Source organism: Fringilla coelebs, assembly GCF_963513975.1.
Source record: "Fringilla coelebs genome assembly, chromosome: 6".
NCBI classification, from domain to species: domain Eukaryota; kingdom Metazoa; phylum Chordata; class Aves; order Passeriformes; family Fringillidae; genus Fringilla; species Fringilla coelebs.
The window spans coordinates 55,778,273-55,792,660 of NC_140034.1; the positions used below are offsets into that span (position 1 = coordinate 55,778,273).

General features: G+C 37.2%; 1 protein-coding gene across 1 annotated transcript in view; it reads right to left on the reverse strand.

Annotated features, from left to right (window-relative positions):
* Window positions 1-14,388, reverse strand: part of LUZP2 (leucine zipper protein 2) — a gene marked incomplete at both ends in the record, with an annotated part of 147,706 nt that overhangs the window by 83,630 nt on the left and 49,688 nt on the right. The window lies entirely within an intron of this gene.

The following is a 14,388-nucleotide window of genomic DNA, read 5'->3' on the forward strand; positions in this document are numbered from 1 at the left end:
CACAAGAAACAAAGCAAAGCTTTGAAAGTATGAAGCTTTGAGACATCAGTAAGAACAATTCAGATCTATTATAACTTGGTAAATAGAACACAGGAACTCCTTTAACACAAGCACCTTGGTACCAAATAGAGATTAATCAAAGTTAGGTGTCACCGGCTGTGCTAGATCGCAGCCACTTCTGCAAAACGAGAAGCCTAGCCCCAGCTGATAAGCAAATGGTGGATGCCAGGCCTAATGCTAACTGCTCTTGGAGAAAAACAAAAAACAAGTGGACTAAGATGATAAGGGAAAGGACTGTGAGCTGATGGGTTTGGCTAACTGCTTTTTCTGCAGGACATGGGTTTAACCCGTGTGCGCTAAGCGACGCGGCAGAACGCTTACGAGCTGCCATGTTCTAACAGAAGAGATGCCACAAAGCACAGAAAAGTGTAATAAAAGAATAGGAACATAATATTACACAATGTCAGATGAAGTATAACTGATATAGCAATAAAGTGTGTAGCAATACAAGCAACCATTAGCAAAATAGGTGTGATGAATGTATTAGATAAGAATAGTGTGCCATGTTTGTAACCTAAGATAAGAAAACCACAAGGTATAGAATATTGTATTTGTAGGGACCCCCACAGGAGGGAGGAATGATGAATCCGACTCCATGTTCTCAGAAGGCTAATTCATTATTTTATGATACTATATTTCATTATTTTATGATAATATATTATATTCAAGAATGCTATACTAAACTCTACTAAAGAATACAGAAAGGATACTTACAGTAGGCTAGAAAGATAATAATGAAAACTTGTGACTCTCTCCAGAGCCCTGACACAGCTTGGCCCTGATTGGCCAGAGAGTCAAAACAATTCACATGAAACCAATGAAACAATCACCTGTGGGTAAACAATCGCCAAACACATTCCACGTGTGAGCACAACACAGGAGAAACAAATGAGATAAGAATTGTTTTCCTTTTTCTCTGAGGCTTCTCAGCTTCCCAGGAGAAAATCCTGGGTGAAGGGATTTTTCAGAGAATGTGAATGCCACAATAGAAGACCTCAACCCCTTAAGACTCTAACTTTTAAATAAACGAAAAAACAGGGCAGATGCCAAACTTGTAAATGAATAAATAACCACTGAAAGGTGAGCATGGCAGTGATGCACATGGGGTGTGGTGCTCACCATGGTTTAGGTCAAAGCTACAAGGTGCTTATACAACCTGAGTATGTACAATCATATAACATGAATCATAATCATAATATAAGACCTCAATATAACATGAATCATAACTTCCTATACTTATATAACCTGAATCATGGCTTTTTCTACCAATATAAATTGAATCATAGCTTTTTATACCCATATAACCTGATATAAACTTTCTATGCAGTGTAATGGTTAGTATATGGTTCTATATACAATGTAATGGTTAGTATATGGTTAACTACTCTAACTCATTCTGTAATTTCTTTTCACTCAAACCTTACAGCAGAAACAAGAACTGACAGACATGCTCAGTGGAATCAAACTAGTTATTAATTAATGGATGAGTAAAAACATTCTATTCTTTTAAAAATGGAACTTTTACTTGGAATGAAACCTTTTATTTTAAAGTTTTTATAAAATCCCCAATGAAATAAATCCAATTCATATTGTTTGAGGTCAAATGAAATACAGATCTAGCTCTCATATTCCATTTCAGAAAAACAGGTAAACTTCACAATTAATGCTAATGAAACATACTTTTAAATTGAAAATTGTTGTTTTGAGAAAGATCTGACAGTGAATTAAAACACCTTTTCCTTTTGCAACTTAATTTTTTTTCATGCAGTACTTCTACTTCTAAAAAGGGGGGGGGGGGGGGAATCTCAAATTTGCAACACAAAAGTTGTATTTTACTAGAAGATTCAAGACCTTGAGGTTAAGCAGGGATCGTAACACTCATGGACTTTGAACACACACTTTAGCAGAGAAACTTAGGAAATAAAATAAATGTCTTACCTAATATCAGTACTACCTACTTTAGCAAATGACAAGCTCAGAAAATTTGACAGACTTGTGAAAAAAGAAAATTATTCAATATTAAATGCTACTTTAAGTGACTAGAAGTGATGACAGTGACTTGACTTTCCTCATAAAATAACTATATAACTGGATGTTATCAAAACATGAGTTCAAGGCCAGCTGAATGGAGTTTTGAGCATCCTAGCCTAGTGAAAGGTTTCCCTAGCCATGGCAGAGGATTGGAATTGAAACTCCCTTCTAATCCAGACCATTCTATGATCCTATGATCAAAAATAAGTTAGCTCTAATAGAGGTCATGCAGCATAACTCACATGGGTTTACAGGAAAATCTATATGCCAAAATTATGGACATTCCAAATTTAGCATTATTTACACTTATAGTTTCTTTTTTGGTTCAGTTTTTTTCTATCAAATTGTATAAAAGAAAATATATTAATCAAAATTAGCTAGTGCTAGAATACATGATAAATATAAGCATTATCATCATTACCTGCAATATATATAAAATATTCTGTGTAATACAGGAACACCTACAGGGTTTTTTTGTTTCCATGCAAGCCACATATGATTTTAAAGAAAGTATCACTGTAATAGAGCCGCCTTACCTCAGCAGTGACATTATGTGTAGTCAGCCTGACAAGTTTCAGAGAAAACCACCAGTTTAATTTGCCTGTAAACAGAGGTCAAGGAGGAATTTCCTCCTGTTAAAGTGGTCAGGTAGTTTCAATAAGGTCATCACTTCCATTCCTTTTTAAGTAACAGAAAAACATGTGTTAGTCCTGATGGTCTCCTTTTGCTATTGGTATGTTGGGCTTTTTTTTTAAAAAAAAATATTTACGTGCTGGTGGTAACGTTGTGTTTTAGCAATCACTTTAAAGTACCATCCTCAGTCCCCTAAGCATGTTTGAGCTTTTAATGGTCATCTGGCCATCCCAGGCTGCCCTATGGGTTTTCAGTTGGCACATGTTTTGCTCTACTGCCTGATAATCTGCAATTTGCATAAACTAGGAGATTTCCAGAATTTAAAAGTTTTATTTAATTATGCCCGCACTTCTCTTTTCCTTCATATTATCATCTATGACACTCTGTGCAGAAAGGTGGAGACAAAAAGCCAACAACCAATTTACCATTTAGCACAGTGAGTCACAAATCCAGTCCAATCCTCATAACTGTTTGTCAGGACTTCAAGAGCACAGTTGCCTGTGTCAAACACTGTCAAGAAGGAACTTGCCATAAGGAAAGCCACCACAGCAGAAACTTCAGATAAGCACAGAAGTGAGGAATTCCTTCCAAACACACAGATAGGTGTGTTGAGACTTTTTCCTTCTTCAAGTTGTCGTTCAGTAGGCACTGTGTCTACAGCAAAGAATCTTTACTGTGTTTGTACAGCTCTAATATGGGATGGACATCTTCTGAAAAGGAAATGCCTAAACTTTTTACAACTATTCAAACACAGACTGCATAAATATGGACTTATCCTCTGTATGTAGAGCTGATTTTTCACACAAGTTCTTCAGGATTTAGTCTTTAAATTTAGCACACCAACTCATTCTACTCCTAAATTTACCCTTTTCAGTTCTGATACTCTTTATCATTTATGTCCATTATGCTGCCCGTCTAAAACTTTTGACTAAAACCTCAGTGCTACCACCCTTAAATACAGCACTGCTAATACTGTCTCCTCAGATAGTGTCTCTTACAATAGTCAGGTCACCATTCCTGTCACACCTTGTTTTATAATTTGATCCGGTAGCTGCTTCTGAACTTAACATTTCATTTTGATGGACATTACTATATTTTGATGCACTACTACATTTAATAAAAAAGGGGACCTAACAACATCATGAAATCTATAGAAAATTACAGCAAATCTCTTTCAGTCCAAACTGTTATCTCAGTTGATATCAAGCTGAAAAATTTCTACTTTACTTGACAGAACTGTCAATGAGTATCCCCTGAAAGTCTATTTCAATGTTTAATGACTTAGTTCAGTATAGTTCACTGACAATACAATTCTAATCAATAAATACTGCTTTCAGCATAATTTACATGAGGGAAGGTTGGAGTAACAAAATGTAGACCAAAGAGTGAATACAAATTATGAGGAACAGACAAGGGGAACAAGAGAACTGGCAGTTTAAAAACTGTTTGCTTGTGAAAAATTAAAGACAAATGCTGAAAAAAAAAAGGGATAGATTTTAAAGAACAAGAAATGCAAAACAAATGAAAAGGGTACAAAACAAAATTATTTCTCTAACACTTGCCAAATATTGCAAACTTATATGAGATATATAATCCTCTCAGATTAAATGACAGGAAGTTATTCAGAAATGGCTTATGCAGAAAACATTGCAACATAGCACAGTACCTACTTTGTGTCTCTCTTTTCAACAGATGACATATAAAGCTATGTGTATTAATTCAAAAGTTCTTGATCCTGTTAAATGGCTCTTTCTGTTTCCTTCCAAATTGTACTGAAAGTAAAGTTTATAAAAAGTGATACGTAAGAAGCAACAGCTGCTTTTCCCATTTGGCCAGGCACCAAAACCATATTGACTTTTCTCTTTAAAAAAGTTAAAGATTTCTCTTTAAAGTTTGTCTTCATACAATTAAGCTTAATAACATTTCATTGTCTAATAAAAACTGATTGTGATATTTATAGCTTGATGAGTCCTCAGTAATGTGAATCTGAATCTGAAGAAACAGAATAACATGTGAATGTACAGACTCTGATGGATAACATGATAGATCAGCCAAACAGGTATGCTTTACTTTTTTATATGAGGTTTGTGTTTTCTCTTGGATATAAAATTTTATCTTTATAATAGTGATTTTTAGGTTAATAGGAATGATACTTATTAATTGCCATTTCATCCATCCATTTGGAAATTTATCTTACTGGTGTGTAGGACTTTGGTGAGATTTAGATCAATTCTTCATTAAATCTTTGGTGGTTTTCACTTCATGTTTCTATTTAAAAAAACACTGAAGATCTATTACAAAACATTCAGACAAATTGCCTCCTCCTTTCTGTTAGTGTCCCACTGTGTTTAGGCACTCATCCAGTGCCTAAAGCAGTTAAAAACGTTATTTTTTGTTTGTTGTTTGATTTTCATCTATCATTTCAGTATCTGAGTTCAGTAGCTGTAATTTTTGTTGATCCACAGACCATACCAATGCTTGTCACATTTGGTTCCTGTTTAAATCCTCATGTTTGCCAGGGCTCACTACACTCAGTTGCTCAACCCTTTATCAAGACAAGGTCATGATGTTCTTTTGACATGGACAAAGAGCAAACTAAAAGCAAAACTACAGTTGTATGCCATACCTGCATTTGGACACTGATTCCATAGCTACTTCATCTTTAAATGACTTGGAACAATGAAGAAACATCACTACCTGCACAATTTCACCCTTTTCTTTTTTGAGATTCTAGGGGAGCTACAGAGAGATGAGATATTTTTCAAAGATACCAGTGTAATATATAATGGAAAGCATTACCAAGTGCAAATATTAATGTTTCTGTCTCTTCCCACTATAATCTTTCAAATTAATTTTAAGACATCTATTTTCTGACTATACCACATAGCAAATGCAAATAAAGTGCTAAGCTTATCACATTTCAGTCAAATTTGTGTTTGCTGTTGAGAAAATCCTTCTGAATTGCTGAAATGCAGCCATGCTAACAAGCAGATATAAAAAGCAAATGCTGACAACAAATGCCCAGCTCACTTCCTCCAGATTTCCCTTTTCTCAGACATTAAGGCTTCCTGTAGCAGATGGCTCCATCAGCAGCTAGCATCTGCTATGTTTTCTAGATGGAGCTAAATGGAACTTCACTGGTAAGTTCTTCTTTTTATCAGGTTCCCAGGGACATAAGTGCCTCTTGAGCTGCAGCAAGAACTGTGTGAACTAAACCTGCTCAGAGAATATGTAACTTACAGAACAGCTGTGTCCATATATTTATTTGGGGTTTTTTTCCTTCTCCTTCCACATCTCCTTTGAATGACATTTCCATTTCTAGTTCAATTAAAGAAAATGCTACATAACTAAATTCTTCAGCAAGACAGTGAGGTGAAGTTTCTTTGAAGGAATGGCACATGAACATGTCTGAAATTTACAATATATGTAAATATGATGGTTCAAGATATTATTTCTCCTGAAAAAAATCTTCCTTCACTCTGTATTCATCACATTTCTACTACATTAATACTGAAACATACATAACTTCATTAAATTGTCTATATGTACATTTTTTCTTAGCATGACTGTCACATATTTTTCTACATTTTGCATTGGCTTTTGTGATCTTCACTTAAGTGATCTCCAAAATAACCAAATCAAAATTGAAAAGGATGGAAGGTGGCATTACTGTAGCAATGCTGAAGTATTCTAAATTCACTCTGAAGAAATTTCCCACATTATCAGCATGTAAGTTGTCCAAACTCCCAGTCTGCAAGTGTTACTGTGGAATTTAAACTTTTCTAAATGCCCCAAATATCAGATTCCATAACTCTATCCTCATGATTAATTTTCATATATGAAATTAATATATAACTTTAAAGTAAAAATTCAATTCAAAAAATATTCAGGAATTGAATTGAAATTTGAGCGACTCTAGGTATAACTTAAAAATCCTCCTAATTCCCCAAAAGAAAAACAAAGATTCTGGAAATATTTACAGCAGCTAGTTTGCATATATGCTCATCTCTTTTAAAGCTGTTCTCCTGTGCAGTAAATGTAGAGATTTTCCTACACTATGAAGAAAGGCAATGGTCAAACTGCATTTACATATATTTAATGTTAAGTAACTTATTTGAATAGCTTGCATCGTTTATTTTGAACCTATATTCAACTTCCCTCTGATAAGGGCTTAGTCTTGAGGGAGCTAAAAATGTTAATTTAAACAAAAAAACTTCAGACAACTGAGCTTTTTTGCTGGTGCTGTGTTACAGGGTATCATGTACCGAGCCCAGGACTGACTGACAGATCTCCTATGAAGCTGCAAGCATTGCACTTGCCAGATCCTGAGGGGGCGTGGAGCTCAGACCACTGAGAATATCCAGAGTGGGTCTTTCAAAATGCCCTTTACAAGGGGGGGCATGGAAAATAAATCTCTCTGTTGCCACAGGAACATCTGGAGGTGAGATGTCCTCGTCTCCTTGCCCCTCACCCCCCACCATGTGCAACCTAACAGTGCTGGATAATACAGACAGAATCCAGGGGCAAGATTCTGTCCCCCAGTGTGAGTACTTGCCTTCCTGTCTGCACCTGGAAATACGAAGCCGGACTGTGAGAAACTACGCAGGCTTTAGCAAAAATTAGCTACAAGTTCCCATGAAGTGAGCAGTAACCAGCCTTTCAGGAGGCTGTAAAATAGACACTCCTGTTTACTGCTACACATTCCCAGAAAGTTAGAGAACAGGGTTAACCTGTATAATTCAACAGCAATTTTAAGGGTTTATTGATTTAGCTTCTCCCTGAGCTGTAGAATGGTTTTCTCAAGGGCAACTGCAGTATGAGATCACTTACCAAGGACAACTCCACTCTTTTCCAGAGTGATGTGTTTTGCCTTGTAGCATCTACACTCAGATATGTAACTGCTGTGGTTTGACACTGGCCAAATACCAGGCACCCAGAAGAGCCTTCCACTGGCTCTCTGCTGCTATAGCTGGGCAGAAGTGATGGGGGGGAAAAAAAAAAATGAAGGGCCCATGACTTGAGATAAGGACTGGGAGAGAAGAGCAAGGACAAAACAGGTTCAAATTTAAAGGTATAAGGGAAATTTATTATTAAGAGAGTAAGAGAAGGATAATGAGAAGTAAAATAAGCCTTTGAACCACCTTTTTTCTCCCCCAGCCCCCTCCCTCTTTCTCACTGACAGCACAGGCAGACAGGACGTGGAGGTTTTGGTCAGTCCATCATTTGAGATCTGTTTGCTCAGGGAGAGGAATCTTTCCTCTGCTATGCTTTGGGGTCTCTCCCATGGGAGACAGTTCTCTGTGAACTTCTCCAGCGTGGCTCTAATTTCATGAGCAGCAGTCCTGCCAAACTGTTGCAACCTGAGTCCCTTCCACAGGCACAGTCTTCCCAAAACTGCTGTGGCGTGGGTTACTCCTTCACAGGGTGCAGTCCTCCAAGGACAGGCTGCTCTAGTCTGGGAGCAAGGACCCTCTGTCTCGGGAGGCAGGGACCCTGTCTCTCCATTTGGGTCTCCCACTGGATCACAGCTTTCTCTGGCATCCACCTGCTCTGTGTCGCTGGCCGGGGTCTGTGTACAAATCACCAACAGGATGGGACTGCTATGAACATGCCCTGAGCTCTTTTATTTTCCAGCATCAGTCTTGTTACATGGTTATGACAATGGGAAGATGCCAGCAGCTCACATCCCAGGTAGCAGACAAAGAACTTAATGTTACAACTCATTTTATAAGTTTTTTGACCAATCACACAAAGCAAAAGCACATTGACAGTAGTTCTAGCCAATCACTATAAGCACACGTACCTTCGGTTAAAACAATGCTTGCATATTTCAAATACAATAAATGCTTGTAAGCCTTAAAAATAATGCACAGAGCTCCATTATTGAGCTTAGAACTTCCCAATATCTCACTAGATATACTTTTCTGCAGCTCAGGCAGTTATTCTAGGCAGGCGTTAATACACAGACCATTGTTCTATTTGTCCTTACTTCTCTACTTCTTCTATCATTTTTCTGCTGACAAACCTTATGACTACTGCTTAGGTCCGATCACAGTTCTGCTGTCTCTGAGGCCTGCCTTTTGCAGCTTTCCCAAAATCCTCTGTTTTGAAGGATTCCCAGAGGCAATCCCCAACCATATGGAGTTGAACAAGGGCAAGTGCTGGATTCATCACCTGGGACAGGGCAATCCTGCTGTGTGTCTATAGACTAGGGAGCAAGAGGCTGGAGAGAAGCACTACAGAAAGGAACCCAGGCTCCTGGCCAGTGGCAAGTTGAATGTGCATCAGCAGCCAGGTGGGCCAAGCCATCGCCAGCTGGGCAAGGGAGGAGATTGTCCTGCTCTGCTCTGCTCTGCTCCGCTCTGCTCTGCTCTGGGGTGGCCTCACCTTGAGTGCCTGGGGGCAATTTTGGGGTGTCACAATGAAAAAAGACATGAAGGTATTAGGAAGTTCTCAAATGAGGTCTACAAGGACAGGACTTGAGGAAATGGCATGCAGCTGAGTCGGGGGAGGTTTAGGTCAGGTATCAGGGAAAAGTTTTTTAACCAGAGGATGGCTGGGCACTGGAAGAGTCTCTCCAGGGACTGGTCACAGCATCACGCCTGTCTGAGTTCAAGAAGCTTTTGGATATTGCTCTCAGGCCAATGGTATGATTCTCGAGGATGGTCCCATGCAGGGCTGTGCTAAATCAACACAATAACTAAAACATGAAAGATTTTAATTATGGAAAATTATGGTATTATTAGATATGAAAAGGATTAGTTGCTTACAAGGTGGAAGGTGCATTAGACATATGTACTTTATTATTTGTGCTGATTGCAAAATATGGATTATCAACTTTCTGATAATTCTATCATTATTTGCTCTCTCCTGCTGTGAGTGGTTTATTATTCTGAAAAAAACACCAGAAAGTAACAGCTGCTTTTTCAGACCAATTTTTCCTTCCACCTGGTACACTTTCTTACATGAAACCAAGAAAGAAATTGAACATCAGGGAAAAAGAGCCTTTGTATGTACAAGCATAAATATTTCTAAAACTTTAAAGAGCCAAAAATACAAGGTATTTCCTTTTATATTTCTTTTTCCTGGGGACCAAAATGAAAACATTTGAAAGCTTACAAACACATACTTTTCTAGTTATATGCCCTACTCATTATCATGGGAAGAACTTTGTATTTTTTTAAAAATTTCAGAAAAGCAGCGGTGATGTAGATCCTTGATGATATATTTCTACACTCCCAGCTGGGTGAATTTAGAAAAAAAAGTCTGCACGTACAAAATTGTGCATTACTATGCATCTCAGAAATCAAAATTGATATTTGTGATAAAAACCTTTGGTCAGTCATAATTCAAACTCCTGCTCCACACATCCATTTATGCTGCAAGCAGAACCCAGCACAACTTCCCTTATGATTGTGCAGAAATGCCAGAGTTTGGAGACATGAACCATACAGCATTACTACGATCAAAACAAAGAATCCAGTTCTTACAGGCTTGCTCACACCCCAATGTGTCTTTCACCTGTATCTTATCTTCCCTATTCTTGCTGCAAGACTTGATCAATATTTTCAGGAAGCAATCATCATGCTTATCTGTCTGAGGATATTTATAAAATGCAGTTCAACTAGTAAAACTCATATAAAGATCAAATAACTGAAGGTCGATGTCCCTCTAGGACACGAAAGAGAAAGACAAGGACATTGGATTTTCCAAGGCAAAAAAGAGGGAAGTTTAATTTTGACTTCAACATTTACAGATTTCTAAAAGTGGATTGGAGAGTGACAGTGCTGCCTCTCCAATGACACTGGACAAACCAACAGTCCTTCAAATTTCTCCTCCTCCATAAAAGAGTGCAAAACAATAAGTTATGTAAATAAAAGGTGTGAGAAAGTTTATTACAAGAATGAAAACATCAGAAGGCTTAGAAAAAAAATCAGGGCAAGACACACCAGTAGCAAAGAGGGGTGGAACACCCCTCAGTCTGTTCTCAGGACTGTTCTTTGGACAGAGATTGTCTTTATTTCCATATGGAACACCCCTAAACACACAGCAGGGTTTCTAAGACTGCAAATGTGAAAACAGGAAATGGAGTTGCAGCACATCATTTACAGCAAAGAGGCAAACTTATCAATTATGTCAGCAGTGTGGTTGACATTGACCTCAGCGGAAGGTACATGAGGAGCTGTACAACAATCTGTCTTTCTGTTTGGATGAATACTTTTGCATCAATAATTTATGTTCACTTAGTATTTAAGCTGGTTGCTAATAACAAAAGTCAGGTTTTAAAATCGAAGTTTGTTGAGCACCATACCATCCTAATAAACATTTTATGCCAATCATAATGAAACTCTTTGATATTAGTCAAGATCTTCCATTCTCATCAGTAAAATCCCAGATAGTTCAGCACATTAGGAGTAATAAGTATTCTAAATATTTTAATGGATTTTACAGAAATAATGCTATATAAAACCAGTACATTTTTTCAGTAACACGCCATCCAGTAAGAAAAACAAATAAACTGAATTTCATGTACACACCTGGTAGATGTGAAAGGACAGAACTTTTTGAAATCTACCTGAGTGAAACAGATCCAAACATTTTGTGATTTAACACTCACTGCTTATATTACAAAACCTGTGGCAAAGTCACCAAAAATTACATAGGCTTTACACAACCCTGTGACTGCTGCCTAACTTACTATCTTTTGTCTGTATTATAAATAAAAATTTGGAATTCTTATGTTGATCCTTCTATTGTGATGAATTTTTTGAACGTAAGGGTAAAAACAGTAACAGCTTTAGTCTTAGATTTTTTTCCTCACAGCCCTTCTAGATGGGAAACAGCCACAAGAAATGTGCCTTCCTGCAGCAACTGCACATTTGATGTTCTGAAAGCAAAATATGACAGCATTTCCCTTGTTTTCCTTACACAGCCTGTTGAAGTAACACTTAGCTTTAGGATAATGTATGAAATGTCTTTTCTTAAAGGGTCAGCTATTAATTTCTAACTATTTATCGCTGAACTAGGCTTGCTGCTAAAGCCATTCTCACTATTATGAGTGCACAAAGCAGGCAGCAATGCAATACTGTGTTGCACTCAAGAAATCGTCTTCTGAAGGCACACAGGTTTTTACTTCAGGCTGCAAAAATATGAGAGGAGAGAGATTACAACATGAAATGATGAGTTATGAGCAATTTCAAAATTATTTTAATTTTATCTGATTCATTAAATAGCTATTGCTGGCAATAAAATATCTCAACAAATCTGTAAAACAGGAGGAGGAAGAGCTATAACCCTCATCTTCATTAGCCCAGTTACTAGTATGTAGGAGATGTGTGATAATATTTGCAGCTACTTTAGTTCTTATCTCTGTTAATAATGTAAACAACACAATTTTAAAGCACTTACAGGTAACACTGGAGTTCTTGCTCATGTGGCTCACACTTCACAGAGAGTTAAGCATTCATCATGGAAGGGGTAAAACTACCTCGTCCCTCATGTGAATGACTCCTTGAAAAAGAAAGAGCCATTTGCAATGTACTAGTCTATGTGGTAAAAAATAAACCAGCTCTAAATAGGTGGGATCAATGGCTACCTCATCACGCCTTCTGAAGTAACTGATCAGCTTCTATTTCATAATTAAACTTTATTTAAAGCTTAAAGTGCAGTACAAATCCACACCCAGTACAGCACAGAGAACACTTCAAAGATTCCATAACACTGGAGAAGGCGAGGATGTCATAGTTAATGAATCAGAACATATTATCATTCTACCTTCCTACTTGGAACCTATATTAAAAAGTGTATGCTTAAAAGCAGGAGATTCTTAATACAGTTTATTATTTGTGAAACCCTGACCCTAGAAAGGAGGAGGAGTTTCCTTTGAGGCTCCCAAGATGGTTTTGTTTCATGGCATGTAGTAACACCAGGACTCCAATAGACCTTTAGGGTATGATAAACAAATGTTACTCATTGGTAGATAAAAAATTGGGCTCATTTTGCTCTTTTTAGGTAAGCCTGCCTGGAAGAAAGGTTTATGAAATCAACAGCCAGCTGGCAGTAGATCCTGGTACAGTATGTCTGAGGAAGGGAGAAAAAAGTCTAAAGTACATTAGTTAAAATAATTAAAACCCACTGTTGGTATGCACAGCCCTGTTAACAGTGCTTGAGAAACAAGTCTAGTGTGAGACTAATTCTTCCTCACAACCCTTCATAGGCAGGTTGCTAGGGGAATGCTCTTTGGCATCTTGTGCTAGTTTTTTATTTCAGCCCTAAGGAAAGGCTCCCCATTACATAAGATGGCCCAGTTCCACTGAAGGCAACACATTTGACACCAAGGTTTTTGTTGAAGATAAGTAACTTTTCAAATTCTTTTCAAATGAGTTCACTTTTACTGCTTAGCTATAGAAGATTAAGGAATAGAAAGGACAGGTGGATTGGGACCAGTCAATTATTTTGTATTTGCAGCCTAGTGTCTCTGTGTGTTTGCAAGTCTGAAGCAAGACTTCTTCCTCAGCTGCAGCTTTTTGAGGCACACTGTTTTTACAGGACGATTTGCAAAGAATTCTAATTATTCATCATTCAATAGTATCACAAACCTTTGGAAAGCAATCAAATATTGATAAGTAATTTAAAAGAAAATTCAATTCAATAAAATTTTTTCTTGTCCATCTCTTCAACTCTTTTTAAAAAATTATTTGTTTAGTCCCACATTTTGAATGCACTGATGAGCTCAAAAGGAACTGTTCTGGAATTCAGATCTACAAATTAGAAAACAAATTTCTCTTTTTCAGTGTTTAACAGCTACAGAAGTCAGTGTTTGCAGTTCATCTCTGTCATAAAATGTGTGAACTGTATTTCTATACAGTTCAGAACTGTCCATAAAATAATAACCTTCACTTTCTGTAAAAGATACCTAATGAGCATCTCAAATGTGGTTTCTTAGATAGCTTCTCCAACATCAGTTATACAGGATATAGATGTTTTTTAGGAAAGGAGGGACTGGCAGTGTCCAAAGCACTCTGCTATCAGCAATACACTAGCATTTAAAAATAAAAGCTGGACAAAAGCGATTACTGTTATCAAATTTTCACAACTTAACACTCTCAAAGTGCCTTTGGATAGTATCAGACATCCAAAGATTAGAGGAGGAATGTGGGGGAGAGTTTTATTTTCAACAGGACAGCTGTAAGTGGTTAATTTCTGTATAAGCTTTATGTGCATACAGCCTTTGCTTTAATGCTGTATTCACAAAGCTTATACTTCCTTGAGAGATCTTTCAATAGTTCCCTACTCCTAATTTCCAAAGATATATTCAATTATCATCCATTATCAGTCACACTGGAATCTGTTTTTTAAAGTCCAGTATTATTTACATATATTTTCATTTACTTATTTTAATGCTACTGCTTTTAATGTAGCCAAAACTAAAGCAATTAACATCAGTGAACCCTGCGTGTTCAAAAACTGATGTTCAAAACATCATTAATGGTTTATTTTCTACTGCACAGTCTGAAATGGTTTGTGAAGTTAAAACTCTTCAGCACACAAGACTCAGAGGGAAAAAAGACAAGAAAGTGAAACACATTGCTGGAACAGTTGTTTGCTTTATTTTTTCTTTTTAGCAGAGGGAGGTGTGGTGTCACCGTCATATTTTCTGAAAAA